The 16,406-nt window shown below is 43.2% G+C and overlaps 1 long non-coding RNA gene across 2 annotated transcripts in view; it reads left to right on the top strand.

Moving 5' to 3' along the window:
• Positions 1-13,553: 13,553 nt before the first annotated feature.
• The window catches only part of LOC106043985 (uncharacterized), a 35,198-nt gene continuing 32,345 nt past the window's right edge, over positions 13,554-16,406 (top strand). For both annotated transcript variants that reach the window (XR_010831246.1, XR_010831245.1), the window contains exons 1-3: positions 13,554-13,708; positions 13,802-13,887; positions 14,234-14,414. This is a non-coding gene — a long non-coding RNA (uncharacterized lncRNA). The remainder of the gene's footprint in view (positions 13,709-13,801; positions 13,888-14,233; positions 14,415-16,406) is intronic.

The following is a 16,406-nucleotide window of genomic DNA, read 5'->3' as shown; positions in this document are numbered from 1 at the left end:
GGTCTCTGGACTGCTGCTGGGACTTCATACTGCTACCAGCCCTGCTCCACTTGGCAGCGTGACCACACTGGTGAAGCTGCTGCCTTGCCTATGCTGTGGATCTCTGGGTTCCCTGCTTGTCCTCCTGGGTGGAGCAGCTGTGGTTTTCCTGCACCCTGCTGCTGGCCTCCTGACTCCAAAGTGCCAGGTGCTCTGATGGCTGGAAAAAGCTCTGCATCCCTGGGGCAAGGGCCTGCCCAAAGACCTGTTCTAGGGCGTAATGTCCCTTGCAGGGTCATGTGTGTGTGAAAGTCCAAAAACAAATGTACCTGGGAAATGCATTAGACAGAGCAACATAAAGCTATGGGATATTACTTAGGGCTTCTGTGTTGTCTGTTAGAGTTGGGTTGCTTTGTGAGAGCTCCTAGCCCCAATGTGAGGACCTGGCAGTCCCTGGACTGCAAGATGGCAGAGCAGGGGCTTTAAGGGAAGCCACTGATGCTGAAAAGGATTTGGATAGTTGTATGTTTTTGGAGAACAGAAAGCTGTTTAAATGAAGGTCTTGTTCTGTTTATGTGCTGATATTCCTCTCTAGGGAAGGCTACTGATGGGAGAATGGTTTTTGGAAGGTTTGAAGACCTCTGTTTTTGTGCTCTTCCTTGTGTTTAGTTTGTTTTAGGGATACTGAGACGGTCTGTAGGATCTGATGGAACACTGCTTCCACCTCCTGGTCTCAGAAAGCAAGCTGGAATTTGACTAAGATTTTATTGTCACTATGAAGCTCACCAAGCCTCCTCCTCCTCCTAAGCATGAAAGCAGAGGAAAAAGGAATTATAAAGAACAAATACACAGACTGTGTTTTTTCCAGAGTTTAAAGGTGAAGTTGTACAAAGATCAGAAACTAATTAAGCTGTCTGTGTGATATTTGGTTATCTTGGATCCTAAGAGAAAAATTGATTTGTGTTGCGCTGAATTGAATTACATTTTCATACTGATTGACATAAGCAGACTTTGAATCACCAAATAACCTGAGTTGGAAAGGACCTACAAGAATCATTAAGTCCAAGTCCTGGCTCCACAAAGGACCACCCAAAATCAAACCACATGTCTGAAAGTGTTGTCCTAACACTTCTTGAACTCCAGCAGGCTTGCTGCCATGACTGTTTTCCTTGGGATCCTGTCCCAGTGCCCGACCACCCTCTGGGTGCAGAACCTTTCCCTAACACCCAGCCTGACCCTCCCCTGTCCCAGCTCCATGCCGTTCCCTCGGGTCCTGTCGCTGTCCCCAGAGAGCAGAGCTCAGCGCCTGCCCCTCCGCTCCCCTCGTGAGGGAGCTGCAGGCCGCCATGAGGCCTCCCCTCGGCCTGCTCTGCTCTGGGCTGAGCAAACCAAGGGACCTCAGCTGCTCCTCATACATCTTCCCCTTTAGACCCTTCACCATCTTTGTAGACCTCCTCAGCCTCTGGAGAGTGTGGACAGTCTCCAATAGTTTTATGTCCTTAAATTGTGGTGCCCAGAACTGCACACAGTACCTCAAGGTGAGGAAACACCAGCGCAGAGCAGACTGGGACAATCCCTTCCCTTGACCAACGAGCAATGCTGTGCTTGGTGCACCCCAGGGTACAGTTGGCTCTTTAGGCTGCCAAGGCACACTGCTGGCTCATATCTAGCTTGCCATCAAACAGAACCCCCAGATGATCCCTTTCTGTGGGACTGCTCTCCATCCTCTTGTTCTCCAGTCTGTACATATAGCCAGGCTTGCCTGTTCCAGGAGGTGAATCCAGCACTTGTTCTTGTTGAACTTCATATTGTTGGTGATAGCGCAGCCCTTTAATTTGTCAAGATCTCTCTGCAAGGCCTCTCTACCCTTGATGGAGTGAATAGCTTCTCCAAATTTAGTGACACCCAGAAACATGTTTAGTATACCTTCAATTCCTACATTGAAGTCATTTAAGAAAGCATTAAAAAGGCCCTATAATGGAGACCTACAGTGACTGGTTGCCAGCCTGATGTAACCCCATTTGCTATAACCCTTTGAGTCCAACCCATCAACCAATTGTTCACCCACTATATCATGTATTTCTTTAGCTATATGCTGGACACTTTATCCAGAAGGGTGCTGTGAGAAACAGTAGCAGAATCTTTGCTGAAATCCGTAAAGATTACATCAATTGGCTTCCCTTGGTCAACTAGGTGGGTAACCTTGTTATAAATAGCAGGCTGACCACACATCAGCAATGTGCCCTTGTGGCCAAGAAGGCCAAGGGTATCCTGGGGTGCATTTGGAGTAGTGTTGCCAGCAGGTCAAGGGAGGTGATCCTCCTCCTCTGCTCAGCCCTGGTGAGGCCACACCTGGAGTACTATGTCCAATTCTGGGCTCCCCGGTACAAGAGGGACATGGAGCTCCTGGAGTGAGTTCAGAGGAGGGCCATAAAGATGATTTGGAGACTGGAACACCTGTTGTATGAGGACAGGCTGAGAGAGCTGGGCCTGTTTAGTCTGGAGAAGAGAAGACTGAGGGGAGACCTCACCAATATTTATAAATCTCTGAGGGGAGGGTGTCAGGAGGATGGAGCTGGTCTCTTTTCAGTTGTGCCCAGCAAGAAGACAAGAGGCAATGGGCACAAACTGAAGCGCGGGATGTTCCGGCTGAATATGAGGGGCACTCCTTTACTGTGAGGGTGATAGAGCACTGGGACAGGCTGCCCAGAGAGGTTGTGGAGTCTCCTTCTCCGGAGATATTCAAAACCCGACTGGATGCCATCCTACGCAATGTGCTCTGGGTGATCCTGCTCAGCGGGTGGGTTGGACTAGATGATCTTCAGAGGTCCCTTCCAACCTTGGCCATCCTGTGATTCTGCGATGAAAGGAAATTAAGTTTGTTAAACAGGACCTTCCTCTCATGAACCCATGTTGACTGTGACCAATGACTGCACTGTCTTTCAGGTGTTTTGGTTTGGTTTGGTTTTGCTTCTACTTGTGTTGCCAAAGTAACCAATCTCTCACTTTAGTTCTTCAAACTATGCTGCTGAACTACTGAATGATGCTATTTTAGCACTGTATGGTTGAACAAACATTTTGTCTGAAAGGTCTTATGTGAATATCACATCTCTTTTTCAACTAACTGGAGTTTTAGACTTTATTTTTCCTAAGCAAAAGAGTATTCTTAACATCTACAAAATTATGCTGTGCTGTTATCAGCTTTCAGGTGTGGAAACTTTGTGTGAGGGGGTGAATGCAAGTAACAAAGACTTGCTTCCTTCCTTAACTGCAATTACTTTTAAAAACACAGCTGCTGACTGGAAACCAAGCACTCATGCTGTGGAGACAGTCATTTGTTCAAAAATGTGTTTGTGCGCACTTACATTGGTGATTTTAGGCACTGCTCAAAACATGTGGTAGCACCCATACATGCCCCATTGCTGAGAGACAAGCCTGAGCTCAGGGCTTTCCTTGCTTACATCTTAGCATGTGCCAAAGGAAGCCCCTTTCCTTACCCAGGTCAGCTCAGCCAGTGACAAACACGTGTTCAAGCTGCATGGCTTCTTGCTGCTTCTAACACTCCCAGATGACACAAAACAGCCAGCTTCGGGAATATGAGCCTTCATCTCCTAGATGGACTCATGTCAGCTGCAAGAAGGCTGCTGCGTTACAAGGGTCCAATGGCCAGCAGTGGGACATGGATATTGTGCACGTAGGGGGCAACAACTGCTTTAGCCCCCTCACTGGCCTAATATACTAATTTATTTTTCCTGAGTTGCTTACTCAGCTTCAAAATTTGTGATGCTGTTAAGAGTAGGATCTCTCTTATAAGGAAGGATAGCTGAGATGCTCAAACAATCTCTGGAAGCTAGCTCTCCTGACAGTCCATATTATTCCTCCAGCACAAAGGGAGAGGATGCTTGTATCTGTGGGTGAAGTTGCCAGTATCAGGACAAGAAAAGAAGGATGCAGTACACTGCTCTGAAGTGAACCAAGAAGATGGTCCTAGCAAAATGGAAAAGCACTGGAATATTTCTGGATGATACTAAAACTGCTTTCCTACTGTGAGAGAACTTCTTTTTGACTTGAGGGGAGAGGTAACATAGGGTGATCTGAAAACATTATCTTGCTATCTTGATGTACTTTGTAATGGATTATTTTGTCTTGACCTTTAAAGACAAGTTTGAAAATCCCCTTTCTTCCTATGGAACACAAGTACAGCTGGAAGAGCACTTGAAGCTGGCCAAGGTTTCTGGTCGGAATAACTTTCCGCACACCTGACTCTTTCCACTCATTCATGCTTCTTTTGGATTCCTAGTGATCTCTGTAATGGAAATTGCATGTGGCATGTCTTTCACACTCATGGGTTTATCAAGGTAAAGCTGACAAGTTCTCTTTTCCCAGCCTTTGACTCTGCATGACAACCTGTAGTAAGTCTTAGCCACTTCCAGACAGACGACTACTTCTGTTTCCCACAAGGCTTGGGATGCTTTGTTACACTGATAAAGTGCCTGTCAGAGTGCTGGGGTTAAGTGCTGTTCAAAATACACTGAAAGTAACGGGGAAGCGGCACAAGAAATTATGATGAAAGGGAGAAAGCACAGCTAGGAGCTTGGTCACCTTATGGGGAGAACTGCACAAATTCAATTCAATGGACAAGCTCTGCACAAATGCACCCATTTTTCTTAATCAGTCATGTGCTGTGCCTATATGTTTTCCAAAGTTACATACCTTTTCCAAGCACTGTGAACAATTTGGTTATGCAGATCTGTGCCCAAGTACTTCACATGAGAACCATAATGTAGTATGTAAGGATTTCCTAACCCAAAAGAAAGTGTAAGGTCATGTCTTCATTACCCCCAACACTGCACTTTGCACTGAGCAGCAGAGAAGCATCCATCCCTACAGTTCTGTGCTTCATGGAAGGCCTGCTGCATGTCAATAAGGAAATAATACTGTCCGCTGACAAAATGTTGTTAAAGTAACTCCTTACTTACCACTAGGGACAGCCTCTGTGCTATGGAAAGTGCATTAAATTCATCTCATCTTCTTTGTTTATTCTTTGTGTGGTCTTCATTTAATAGGTACTACAGTGAAAGCATCACTTTGAGACAGAACCTCTTAAAGAGTTACATTATGTAAAGCTCAGCTAAACACCATTCTACTTATTTAAGGTACTGTTAGCAGAGCAGAAAGGTTAAAAGGCTGTGTCAATTTGCAGGCTGTTCTCTTCCAAAAAAAAAAAAAAGAGTTCCCTTTCCTTTATGAAAGCTAAAGTAAATGCTCCCTTAGACACATCTAAAGAAAATCTCCTAGTTTGACTAAGTATTATGACAAAGTCTTCACAGCTTTTTTTGCTTCATTTTTCCCACTTTCTGTAGGTGTCCTGGCTTCAGGTGGGACAGAGTTAATTCTTTTCATAGTGGCTGGTATGTGCTGTGTTTTGGATTTAAGAGGAAAATAATACTGATGACACACTGAAGTTTTAGTTGTTGCAGGGCAGTGTCAAGGACTTTTGGGTTGGCCAGGGTGGGACAAGTGCTGCTTGGCTGGGCATAGGGTGGTGGGTGGTGAGCAATCACATTGTGCATCACTTGTTTTTATGTATTTATTATCATCATCATTTTCCCTTCCTTTTCTGTCCTATTATATGTCCTATATTATATATATAATTATAATATGAAATTATGATGTATATAATATTATATATATATATGTCTTTATCTCAAACCATGAGTTTTACCTTTTTTTCCCCAATTCTCTCCCCCTGACCCACAGTGGGTCAGGGGGATTGAGCAAACAGCTGTGTGGTACTTACCTGCCTGCCAGCTTAAACCACAACAGTAGTTTAGATCAAATCAGTGTAAAGATATTTCCTTTGTTACTGGAAATGTTCCTAGTTTCCTTTCACACAGAAGTGTATAGCAACAAAAAATTCTACTTTGTAAGACTAAAAGCTTGTAAGACCCATTTGTAAATGTCAGATATGTGCAGATGGTGTTGACAAACATAAGTATGCAAGGATAAGGAGAAAAGGCAGAAATAAAGGAGGTAGAAAGGACAGACTAACAATACCAAAATAGCCTTCAAAGATCAAGAGGTTGAGGCTGAGACAGATGAATAACAGTGAAAGTACAAGCTGCTGATGCAAAACTAGGAGAGGAATGATGGCTACAGAGATGATAGTGACCTTCTCCTAAATTCATCAGCTTACACGGTGTCTTAGAGTAGATTCAACTTGCAATGTGTTGCTTTCATTCTCGTGCCAGTATTAGACACAGGGCAGAAGTGGCTACTGAGTTTTTGGATGTGGTATGGGGAGGATGGTCACGGAGCAAAGCAAGCAATCTGCTTCTCCTGTCACAAGCTATCCTCCAACCCACCACAGAACATGCTCTTACACTGCTCAGCCAGTTTCAGAAGTAGTACTCAAGGACTAAATTTCCACTTCATATAATTGAGGAAGGCTGTAGGGCTTTACTGCTATCATTGTTTAGCAGTTATTTTTGCTGAAGCTGTAATTATCACTGCCAATGCAATTCACTGGGTAACGGAGGAAGTCAGGAAAGTACATGCTTCAAAAACTCTCAGGTGCTACCTGATAATGACATTTATTTATGATGATCCCACTCTGTTCCTCCTTTGTTCCAGGCATATCATGTTCCAGTCAGGATAAAAAACATCTGTTCACCCTGATTTAGACCACTAACCCATCTTTCATCCGCGTATTTGAAAGAGCAGTGAATGAGTGTGGGAGAAGAGAGAGTCAAAAGTTAAACGAGGGTAGTTACAGAACAAAGGTAAGCACTCGCTAACCTCGCTAATTCAGCCCTCTGGAGAACTGATGAAGTAACAGGAAGGGATCAGACAGTTACAGGCAAGTAAGATTATGTTAGTAACTGCATTTTGGATTAGGTAAAGTTAAAACAGAAATGCTTGTGGGACTTAGGCCTTGGTAAATCTAGGGGTCATTTGGTACCCAGTTGTTTATATCGCTTCCAGTAATGTACTCATCTGGAACTCTGATCCAAGCCCTTGAATAGAAGATGCTCCTAAGACAGTCAAGCGCCCTCTGCAAATTTCACCCCATTCCCTAAAACCTTTTAACTTAAGAGCCCAGTCAGTTACACTTTCCATTAAAAGTCTGTGTATAAAGAGCTAGTGCATGTTTTAATACATTCTCCATACAGTCATAAAATCCAACGGACCAGCAAGTTGTTTCTGTCTGTGGCTTGTAACCATCTGCAGTATTCACTCATGTATTTACAACTACCTAGAGTTAAGTGGCATATGTAGTAACACATCATACTCATTTATTAACCTCATATAACCCCCTGGAGAATATTTCTTTGATATGAAGTTGGATCATAATTTTATTGGTCAGAGGATATAAATTAATTTCCATTTTCTCTCTAGCCAAACAGAAGGTATCCTTGTATAGTTTCAGTAGGAATTTACTGCTTTGCTGCTTTTGAACCAAAAGGACAAAAGAAATCCCTGAGCAGTGCATGAACATATGCACTGAACAAAACTGCTATAAACATTCTTATAAAGAGGAAAGGAAAATCTGCAACCCTTGGAAAGGGCTCAGTAAGGTAAAAGCAAGCTTGTTACCAAACTTGCTGAAAGAATGAAAAAGTAATGAATTATCCAGGCAATATCTGGGATTAAATTTGCAAAATACAGGGCTTTCTTGGCATAATTATTTTGTTTGCCCTACTTATTTCCACTCAATACTACAGCGTTAGATTCATTTAATCAATTAAACAGGTACATTCATCATGCAAAACAAATTAAGTAGAACAACTTTGGACAGGATTTGCTTGTTGATTTCTGCTGACTTGAGGCTGCTGTGTGCTTAGGCAAGTGTGCCATCAAGTGGTACAGCAAGAAAACTTGGCAAAGAACTGATCCTCTAGCTTAAGCCTATTAAATACAGGAAACTTGGTGTTTCCTTAAGTGTCACTTTTTAAGCGTAAATAACAAGGGACAAATATTGACATGCCACCGTAACACTATGAAGGAAGACCTCTGTGGCTGTTGATACCAGGCACGTAGCTACAGGGGCAATTTTTTTTAATTCTGCAGGCTTTAAGGATTTTATAACTGGCTTATATGAAACCTTAACTTTTTCAAAGCCTGCCCAAGTCCTAAATTATTATACAGCATGGTTTATATCCCACATCACAAAAACAGCTTTTGAATGACCCTTGGAAGGAACTGATAATCAGCATGACTTCTTCAGACAGAGGATGTTGATTTCATTGCAGGTCAATTCAGCCAGGAAGGGCAACTGCCACTGTCATCTGGGACCTGCAGGTAGTGCAGGTGCTGTGAGTCTGCCTGGTTAGTAATGTACCTGTTCACTGACATGGGCGTAACATGAGATTCTTCATTCTCCATACATTGCTTCCAGCCATGCTGGAGCTGATAAATTAGAAATGTCCAGTTAGGGTGAGGGATGCAAAGGGGTTATTTTCAGGCATTTATTAAGGACCTACACTCCTTCTATCACCAAACTACTTTATCACCTCAAACTTTAATATATCAATGAGGAAATGTTTTACTGTTGTTTATGTTTTAGAAGCTCTCTGCCCCTGAATATCTTTACAGATATGATCCTAGGCAGTTTGCCTCTGAGCATACAGTAAGTCAACACCAGTGCACAAAATCACTGTTTCCCCAGCCCTAGGTGAGTGGAGGATGGTAAGACCAATAGCAGCATAAAGCAGACCTGCTACTTCTTAGACTAGCCTGGCATACATAAGCTTTTAGCTGATATATATATATACACACATATACTCAGTGCTTATGAGTTACCACTGCATTTTCTGTTCTGGTAAGCTGAGTAGCAGATATTATCCTGTGCAGAACTACTACTGGCAATTGCACTTGTTCAAGATTTTTACAGCATTTGTATGATGCAGCTGAGATAAATGCAGCACAATTTTCATTGATTTCTTTTTGGTCTATCTTAATTAAAACTTTCCAGTATTTGCTGAATGAAACAGAAAAACTCTGAGGAAGAGCAAGCATTCAGCATTTTAGTACAACCTTGCACCAAGAATAACAAGTCTTTGTTAACACTCAGTCCTTGAAACATCTGGGACAAAGTTACCTTTCAAACACAGAGTGAGTTTTTCTTATGGTTACCTTCAACTCTATTCCCAAACAAGTTTTTCTTTGCATTATGCCTGATGCCTAACACATCTCAACACTGCCTGCTGCCTTGATGGGAAAAGGTAATGTAACTGTGTTATGTAGTGCAACTCCAAGAGAGAAATAGTGTGTGCTTATTGGGTAACCACAGCCATGTTAAAGCAGACAACTGAAATGACAAAATAGAGGAATGCCAAGGAAAGAGAGCAGTATGAGTAAGAACAATACAACAAATAACTGTTTGGTGAGTATCAGTCATTTGTGGTTAGCAACATGTAGGTGTTTGAATGAGGACCACAACGATGTATTCCCCAAAAGCTGACAAAACAAAGCTCCTTTCCAAAGCAGTTTGTTCTCATTGTCAAAAGAACTAGGAAACATCAAGGTTTCTTTATCTCACTAATTGTGAAGACTTACATTTCATACAGTTATCCCTGGCCAGCTGAGCTGTGATATCTGGCTGTGTCTTCTCACCCACAGCTAACCTCCCCTGAAAAAAAGGTCACAGGACCATAAAGGGGGCTCATTTACTTGGGGGGAGTGTTCATAATGCTGAAATGTTTTGAAATGTCCAGGAGTTGTATTGTCCTTACCAGCGTTTAAATGAAGCTGGAGAAAAGCAGAGGAAGGGAGGAAATGGCAATATATGTGAAAGAGATGAATGCAGCTGCTAATAGTTAAATGGACAAGGAAAAAAATTAGGCTTTGCAAATGTTGTAAATGACTATATTTGCATGCTGTGTAATGGGGGGGGGTGAGAGAGGCAGGAAGGGAGTTTCACTATTCACATCATAAACAGTAGAACACATTGCATCCTGGCAAACATTTTTTAACTACCAAGAAAGTGAGTGACAGGGAAAATGTCATCATAAGCCAATGGCAAAGAATGAAAGGTAATCTAGTAGGAGCGTACCCAATTACCTGGGGAAGAAAGGAGAGGGAGGGAGGAACAGACTGTTCACTAAAAATAAATACCCATCTGAAAGTGTCCCTTATTAAAATTGCAGTTACTCTCTCTCACTTGAAATGCTGTTTGAAAAGGAAACTTGCTAGTGGGTGAAGGCATAGCTAAGATAAAGGGGAATTGAAAAGCAGCATGTGAGAAGGAGAGGCTGTGCTTTAAGGTGGTCAGAGAAAGTGAACACCAGAACTTGCTGGCCTCTTCCAAGGTGCTGCCTCTCCCCACTGCTGGCAGTTCTGCCTTGCCAAGCTTGAGTGACTGCAGTGCTGCTTCCTAAAGAGCTGTTTACCCTCTGGTCTTCAGCTCTGCTACTCTAACACCCTGCCTTTTCCCTTCTTTAAAAAAAAAAAAAAAACTATAGTTTTCACCTTTCCCTTAGTGTGAAATACATAATGCCCAGTGAGATGTACTGTCCTACACACCTTCGTTGGCCTAGAAAGCTCTAGCTTTCTGTAGAAGTCAGTCTAAAGTTTGCTGCTGGTACATCTGCATGAAAGGAGGGTCATTAAAGCTGAACATGCTCTTACAGGCAGCATCAGAGACTGGCTGATGGTCCACCTATATTTGCTGCAAGCCCTATGCTGAGCCTGCAAAAATGAAGAAGACTCCAGTACTTAGAAAGCTGCTTCCCAATAATGTGGTATTGAAGGGAGAAGCTTTCAAGCATCCCTGTTTGTACACATAAGTAAGCTTCTCTGAAGGAGAGTAGCCCCACAGTTCAGTGAGACTAACAGTCCCTATGCAACAGGTCAAGCCACTGTGCAAGCGAAGGTTCAGAGGATCAGGGCTAATGGGGTTAGAAATCTGAATGGCAGAGAAGTGATCTCTCTGAGCAGTAGGATGGAAATTGCCCGCCTCTTTACACTATCTTAAAAAGGATGGAGTTCAATGCAATTAAAATTTCATCTAAGTTACTTTCTTTTCCTTTTATCTGCTCTTCAGTCTTCTTATTGTAACTCACAAGGCTTCTCCAATTTCCAAATTGATTTTGTAATAATTGAACAATTAACTGCATACTAAGTAATTATTTGTCAAGTATGCTACTTATGCTAATATCTACAGATCTAGTTTATACATATTCAATGAAATTAATAAGACATTACTTGGATGTTACAGAATTGTTCTTCATTGCAGCAGATATTTTTAAGGCACAGGCTGGGATTATATTTCCTTTCACAGAACTCATTTTTTTTCCATCTGAATTGCATTGTAGAATAAAATTACTGCATTGGATTGGAGGCTGAAAAGCTCCTTAAGACTTCTAAAGAGTGAAAATTATTTTGAAATTTGTGTGGAACTTCCAGGCTGATAAAACAGCTCCTTGGTATCACGTAAAGAAATTGTAAGGAACACCACAGAAATACAAACTTTCACACTTTTAAAACAATAACAACGCATCTCAGAGCTTGAGATGGTGACTCCTGGTTTTTCTCTAATAGTCTAGATCACAGTGCATTGCAGAAAAGACAAAGAAAAGGCACTGAAAAATAAACCAGCTGCTCTTTCTGTTAATTCCCTCCTTCCCTCCCAGTCAGCTTTCAAGCTTTAAAAAACCTACATCCTTTTTTTTTCTGACTTCACATTAATGCACATCCTAGACCCATCTTAAAATGGCATCAAGTTAAAATAGAAGCAGCATCTTCTCATCAGACAGCCTCACCAGCTCAGCAATACCAAATCAGCTAACAGTTCTAGAGTCTACCCTGCTGCTCATCAGCTGTATTATTAAACCATTCTTCCTGCTCTTCCTCTTATAGACCAACTCCACTTTGAATGCAGTGTTTCTGTACCTGTTCCATCATCTGCATTCCTAGAGCACCTCTGGGACCCAGCTGTGTTTTGGGCTCCTCCTGTTTTGCTCTGTGCTTAGACTGATGTGATGCACCATGTCATTTTGATGGACTGAATTAATGGCACTAACTAATGTTCAGAAAGAGCAAGGCATGGAGCAATTTTACTTTTAATGAGCTTAGCCTGGGTAGTTCTATTGTTTTGAATGCTCAAGAGTTTCCAGGCTTCATCCTTTTTTCTTCCTTCTGCAATTTCCCTACTGATCTAGAGTGCACTGATATTTTATACAGAGAACCAAGGAACCTTAAATGACCCTTTTTGCCACTTTTTGTCTCCTTTGAGAGTTCCTTCTCTGTTTGCCATTAGTGACGTCCATTACAGTCGGTTCTGCAATTCTTTTTTGCTGCTATTTCATCATCAGACACTTGGAGGAAAGTGAAGACACTTGACTGAACTGTTCAGTTCTATGGCAGCTTTTGTGATTGCCTCTCTTTATTTCATGGCTGTTTGAGAGGCAAAGGTTTTAGAAGTACTTGGTCTGCAGTTATTTGTGAATGATGCTAAAACACCTATCATCCTGTAAGGAATAGTCCAGCAATTCGTGCCACTAAGGGGTGTGAAGGGTTAACATTGAGGCCTGGGTTTAGGCGAGAAGAGAACAAAGGGATTTCTTCAGAGAAAAACTGCTGACTTTGCACGGACGTGCAGTAACTTCTGACAGCCGGCCAAGAGACCACTAGATAAGGAGGAAGAATATGAGCCTCCCTGGCCGAGCGGCCCCCGAGAAACTAACAGAGACTGATAAGCAGGCGCACCTGGGAGGAGTTCGGATTCGGGAAACCAATTATAATAACCCTGCCTCTTCTAGAAGTAGTAGTGAATATGTATTAGCCTAGGAGCATAAAAACCAGCCACCTTGCGTAACAGGTGTGCGTCCTGGTGGAGCAGAGACTCCCGGCGCACCCAGCGCTGTTTGCTTGCCTCTATTCATTTAATAAATTGTAAACTTTGATTGTAATCCTATTTGGGACTCAGTCATTTATAACAATCCTGTCTAGAGAGCTTGGCAGGACATTTTCTGTTCAGAAAACAAAGTTGCAGGGATGTTTAGGAACAAAGATTCTTCCTGATGGCTGGATGAGTAGCTGGCCTCCAAACTGTGTCCCTTGCATCCTCTTGCCAAAGATATAATTCTTCCTCCTATGGCCTCGTTGAAGCATTGCTCAATGGTCTGGCTTACTAGTGAGAAGAGAAAGGATAATGCCTTCCCTACAGTTAAGGGGTTTCCTGGTCAATCCTTAGCGGCTTTCAGTGAGGACCTGAAATTAAACTGTTTAGCCCAACTCTATCATTTCCACACATGAAATCTGGAGTCGGCCTTTAGAGTTACTCCAAACCTATTCTGGTATTTAGGAGATGCAAAGATGACCTCTGACAGCCTCTGGCAGCACGTAGGACAAGTGTGTGTGTGGCAGGGACTTCGTGCCAGGGAGAAAAGTGCCGAGGGGAACGGGCTGGGGGTGCTCCGTGAGGAGCGGGGCTGTGAGCTCAGCTCTCGACGGGCTGAGAGCTCGCTGAGGCTCCAGCAGAGGTGGCCTGGGACCTGCCGAGACATGTCCAGCTGGGCAGGGGGGCTCTGTTTATACAATCACAGAAAGGGTTGGGTTGGGAGGGACCTTAAAGCGCTTCCAGTTGCACCGCCCTGCCACGGGCAGGGACACCTCCCCCCAGACCAGGTTGCCCAAAGCCCCATCCAGCCTGGCCTTGGGCACCTACAGGGATGGGGCATCCACAGCTTCTCTGGGCAGCCTGTGCCAGTGCCTCAGCACCCTCATGGTAAAGACATTTTTCCTTATACCTAACCTTAATCTACCCTCTTTCAGTTTAAAGCCGTTAACCCTTGTCCTATCGCTACACTCCCTGGTACAGAATCTCTCCTAGCTTTCCTGTAAGCCCTGTTTAGGCACTTGATTTTCACCGCTGAAGCAAACGTCACCAGCCTCTGGAACTAGAAGGTGCGTTTTTTGTTTGTTTGTTTGTTTCCTGGGGAATATAAATGACCCTCGTGGACTTTCTTTTTGTCTGAAAACTTTGGATTTACAGAAAAAAACGCATATGGAAATGTTCAGGGCCCTCCCCATTGCATCCTGCTTCCTCCAGGTGAGGCCAGTACCAGCGCCTTGTGTCCTCTAAATCCCGTGCGTTATCCATACAAATGTGATGCAGATGCCCTTAACCCGGTGTTACATAGTGCGTCAGAGAAAAAGCCAGTTAAAAAGTTGTGATGCTGAGGAGAGAACGCTAGCCCTTGTCACTGTTTTTGTGATAAGCAGTTTCTTTGTTTTTCCTTCCCTCCTGCAGAGATCCCCAGCACGGGGCACTGCAGGAAGGAAAGAGGAGCTGTGCCAGCCTGCGGCCATCCCTAGGTGGTGCACGCCGCCCGCCAGCCTGAGCCCTGCTCTCCCAGCCGGGGGAGTGCACAGCTCCTAGCTCCCAGGGCTGGCTTGGGGGAAGACACCAGGGCCAGCCTGCAGCAGCCCAGGTAGGCAAAGCTGAAGTACTTTGAGTTAGTGAGAGAGAAACTGCGGTGTTGTGTACTCTCGAACTGGTCATGCTTCACAGTACAGATCCATTTTGGAATGGGTTAGAAAAAGTTTCTGCAGGAGAAGTTTTCTTGTGGTGAAACAGTAAGAAACGTTCTGGTTAGCTCGAAAGGTGTGAGTGTCAAGCAAAGGAAGGGTGAGCTCTGGAATTGCATGAGCAGTTTATTGCCCTGCAGAAATGCCTTGTGGTGTATCAATTAACCATCTGGTACAACATCAGCTCAGCATCATACAGCTAACTTTCCAGGAGAAGTTAGTTTTTAGATATGCACATGAAATGACTGATAACGTCTGCTATTTTTAATTCTTTAAGGTAATGGCCTCGAATCAGTTGCATTTCTGGCAAAATTCTCAGTCAGGTCTCTGGCTAGCTGGTGCATATGACAGTGCATATCTTGCTAGGCAAACAGAGTCAGAAACATAGGAGCACGTATTTTCTACTGGGATTTTCAAGCAGCTGCAAGATTGTGTGCATGAAAAAGAACAACTCTTAAGAAGGGAATACTAACTGTAGCAAAAGAGGTATATGATACGTGTATGTGATGCTGAACAGGCCCAGCAAGCAACCTGCTCAGTTACCCCTATCATGAGGAGTCAGAACATGGTACAGAACAAGGATAGGTTGTTTATTGATGGTGTCGATTTCGGTTTGTCACTAATTAGCCCAAAAAGGAAATGAATGAAATCTGGAGCAAATTTACCCTTCGTACTTTCTCTGAAAAAACACTCCATCCAGGAAAACACTGAGGAAAGCAGAAGCTGTGACTGTGAAAACCAATTAATTCTTAAAACCACTGGAATGAAAATCTGTTTTGGAAAACAAAAATCCACATTTGTATTCTCAGTCTCTTGTGCCACAGGCAGAGTGCAGCTTGAAATCGTCTACTGGAAGTTCAGGCTGTTTCTTCACGCATGTGTTTTTCTGGGACTGAAAAGTGGCTACAACTTAGGAAAAAAAAATATCATGTAGTTACATGAAGTGTTGTACAAGCCCAAGACTGTTTTTGCAGGCAATATACTTATACTCGAGCATTTGTATTTTTAGACCCTAATGTGCATCTGCTTATGAGCCACTACCAACGGTGTGATAACAAGAGTCCTCAGTAAGACAAAACCAAATGGATGAATGATGAGTTGGGAAAAATGAAGCCTAGCAAGAGCACGCTTGGCTGTACCTACCTAAGAGATAAAGGTAACCTGATCTGCTCACCCTCTTGAGGGTTTGAGGAGTAGCTTGTGTTATCAGTGAGGTGCCAAACTAATTTGATTAAACTGCTAGTGACACTGCAAAATGAAGAGTCTATTTTGTATGAATGCATCTCTGATGTGTTCATTGGAAATACGGCCAAACCACAGGCTAGCCAGGAGCTAAGTCTTGAGTCAGGTCTCTATTTTTTGTGAGTGGATACAGCTAGGCAAACAGTGTCAGAAACATAGCACATTTTCCAGTAGGATTTTCAAGCAGCTGCAAAACTTCACATATGGAAAAATAGCAGCTCTTACGAAGTGAACGACAACTGGAGCAAAAGAGGTGTATAATCCATATGTGACGCTGAACAGGCCCAGCAAACCACCTGCTCTGTTACCCCCCCCCCCCCCCCCCCATCATGAGGAGTCAGAACATGGTACAGAATAAGAGGGATAGATGGTTTATTGATGGTGGTGTCAGTTTCACTTTATCTCTGATTAATCTGAAAAGGAAATGAATGCAACCTGGAGCAAATTTACCCTCTGCACTTTCTCTGAATAACACTCCTCCAAGAACATTGAGGAAAGCAGAAGCTGTCAAAGCTGTGAGATGAATGATATTTCAGTTGGTTCTGAACCATTGGGTTTGCTTCCATTTGATGGGTATTTGGTTGTCAAAAGGAAAGCTTACCCAAGAAAGTCAAATTAAGGGTATGGTTAAGCAAAATCTGTTGGTTTTGTTG

The sequence above is a fragment of the Anser cygnoides genome, chromosome 4 (genome assembly GCF_040182565.1).
Source record: "Anser cygnoides isolate HZ-2024a breed goose chromosome 4, Taihu_goose_T2T_genome, whole genome shotgun sequence".
Taxonomy (NCBI): Eukaryota; Metazoa; Chordata; class Aves; order Anseriformes; family Anatidae; genus Anser; species Anser cygnoides.
This window is presented reverse-complemented; position numbering and strand designations above follow the sequence as displayed.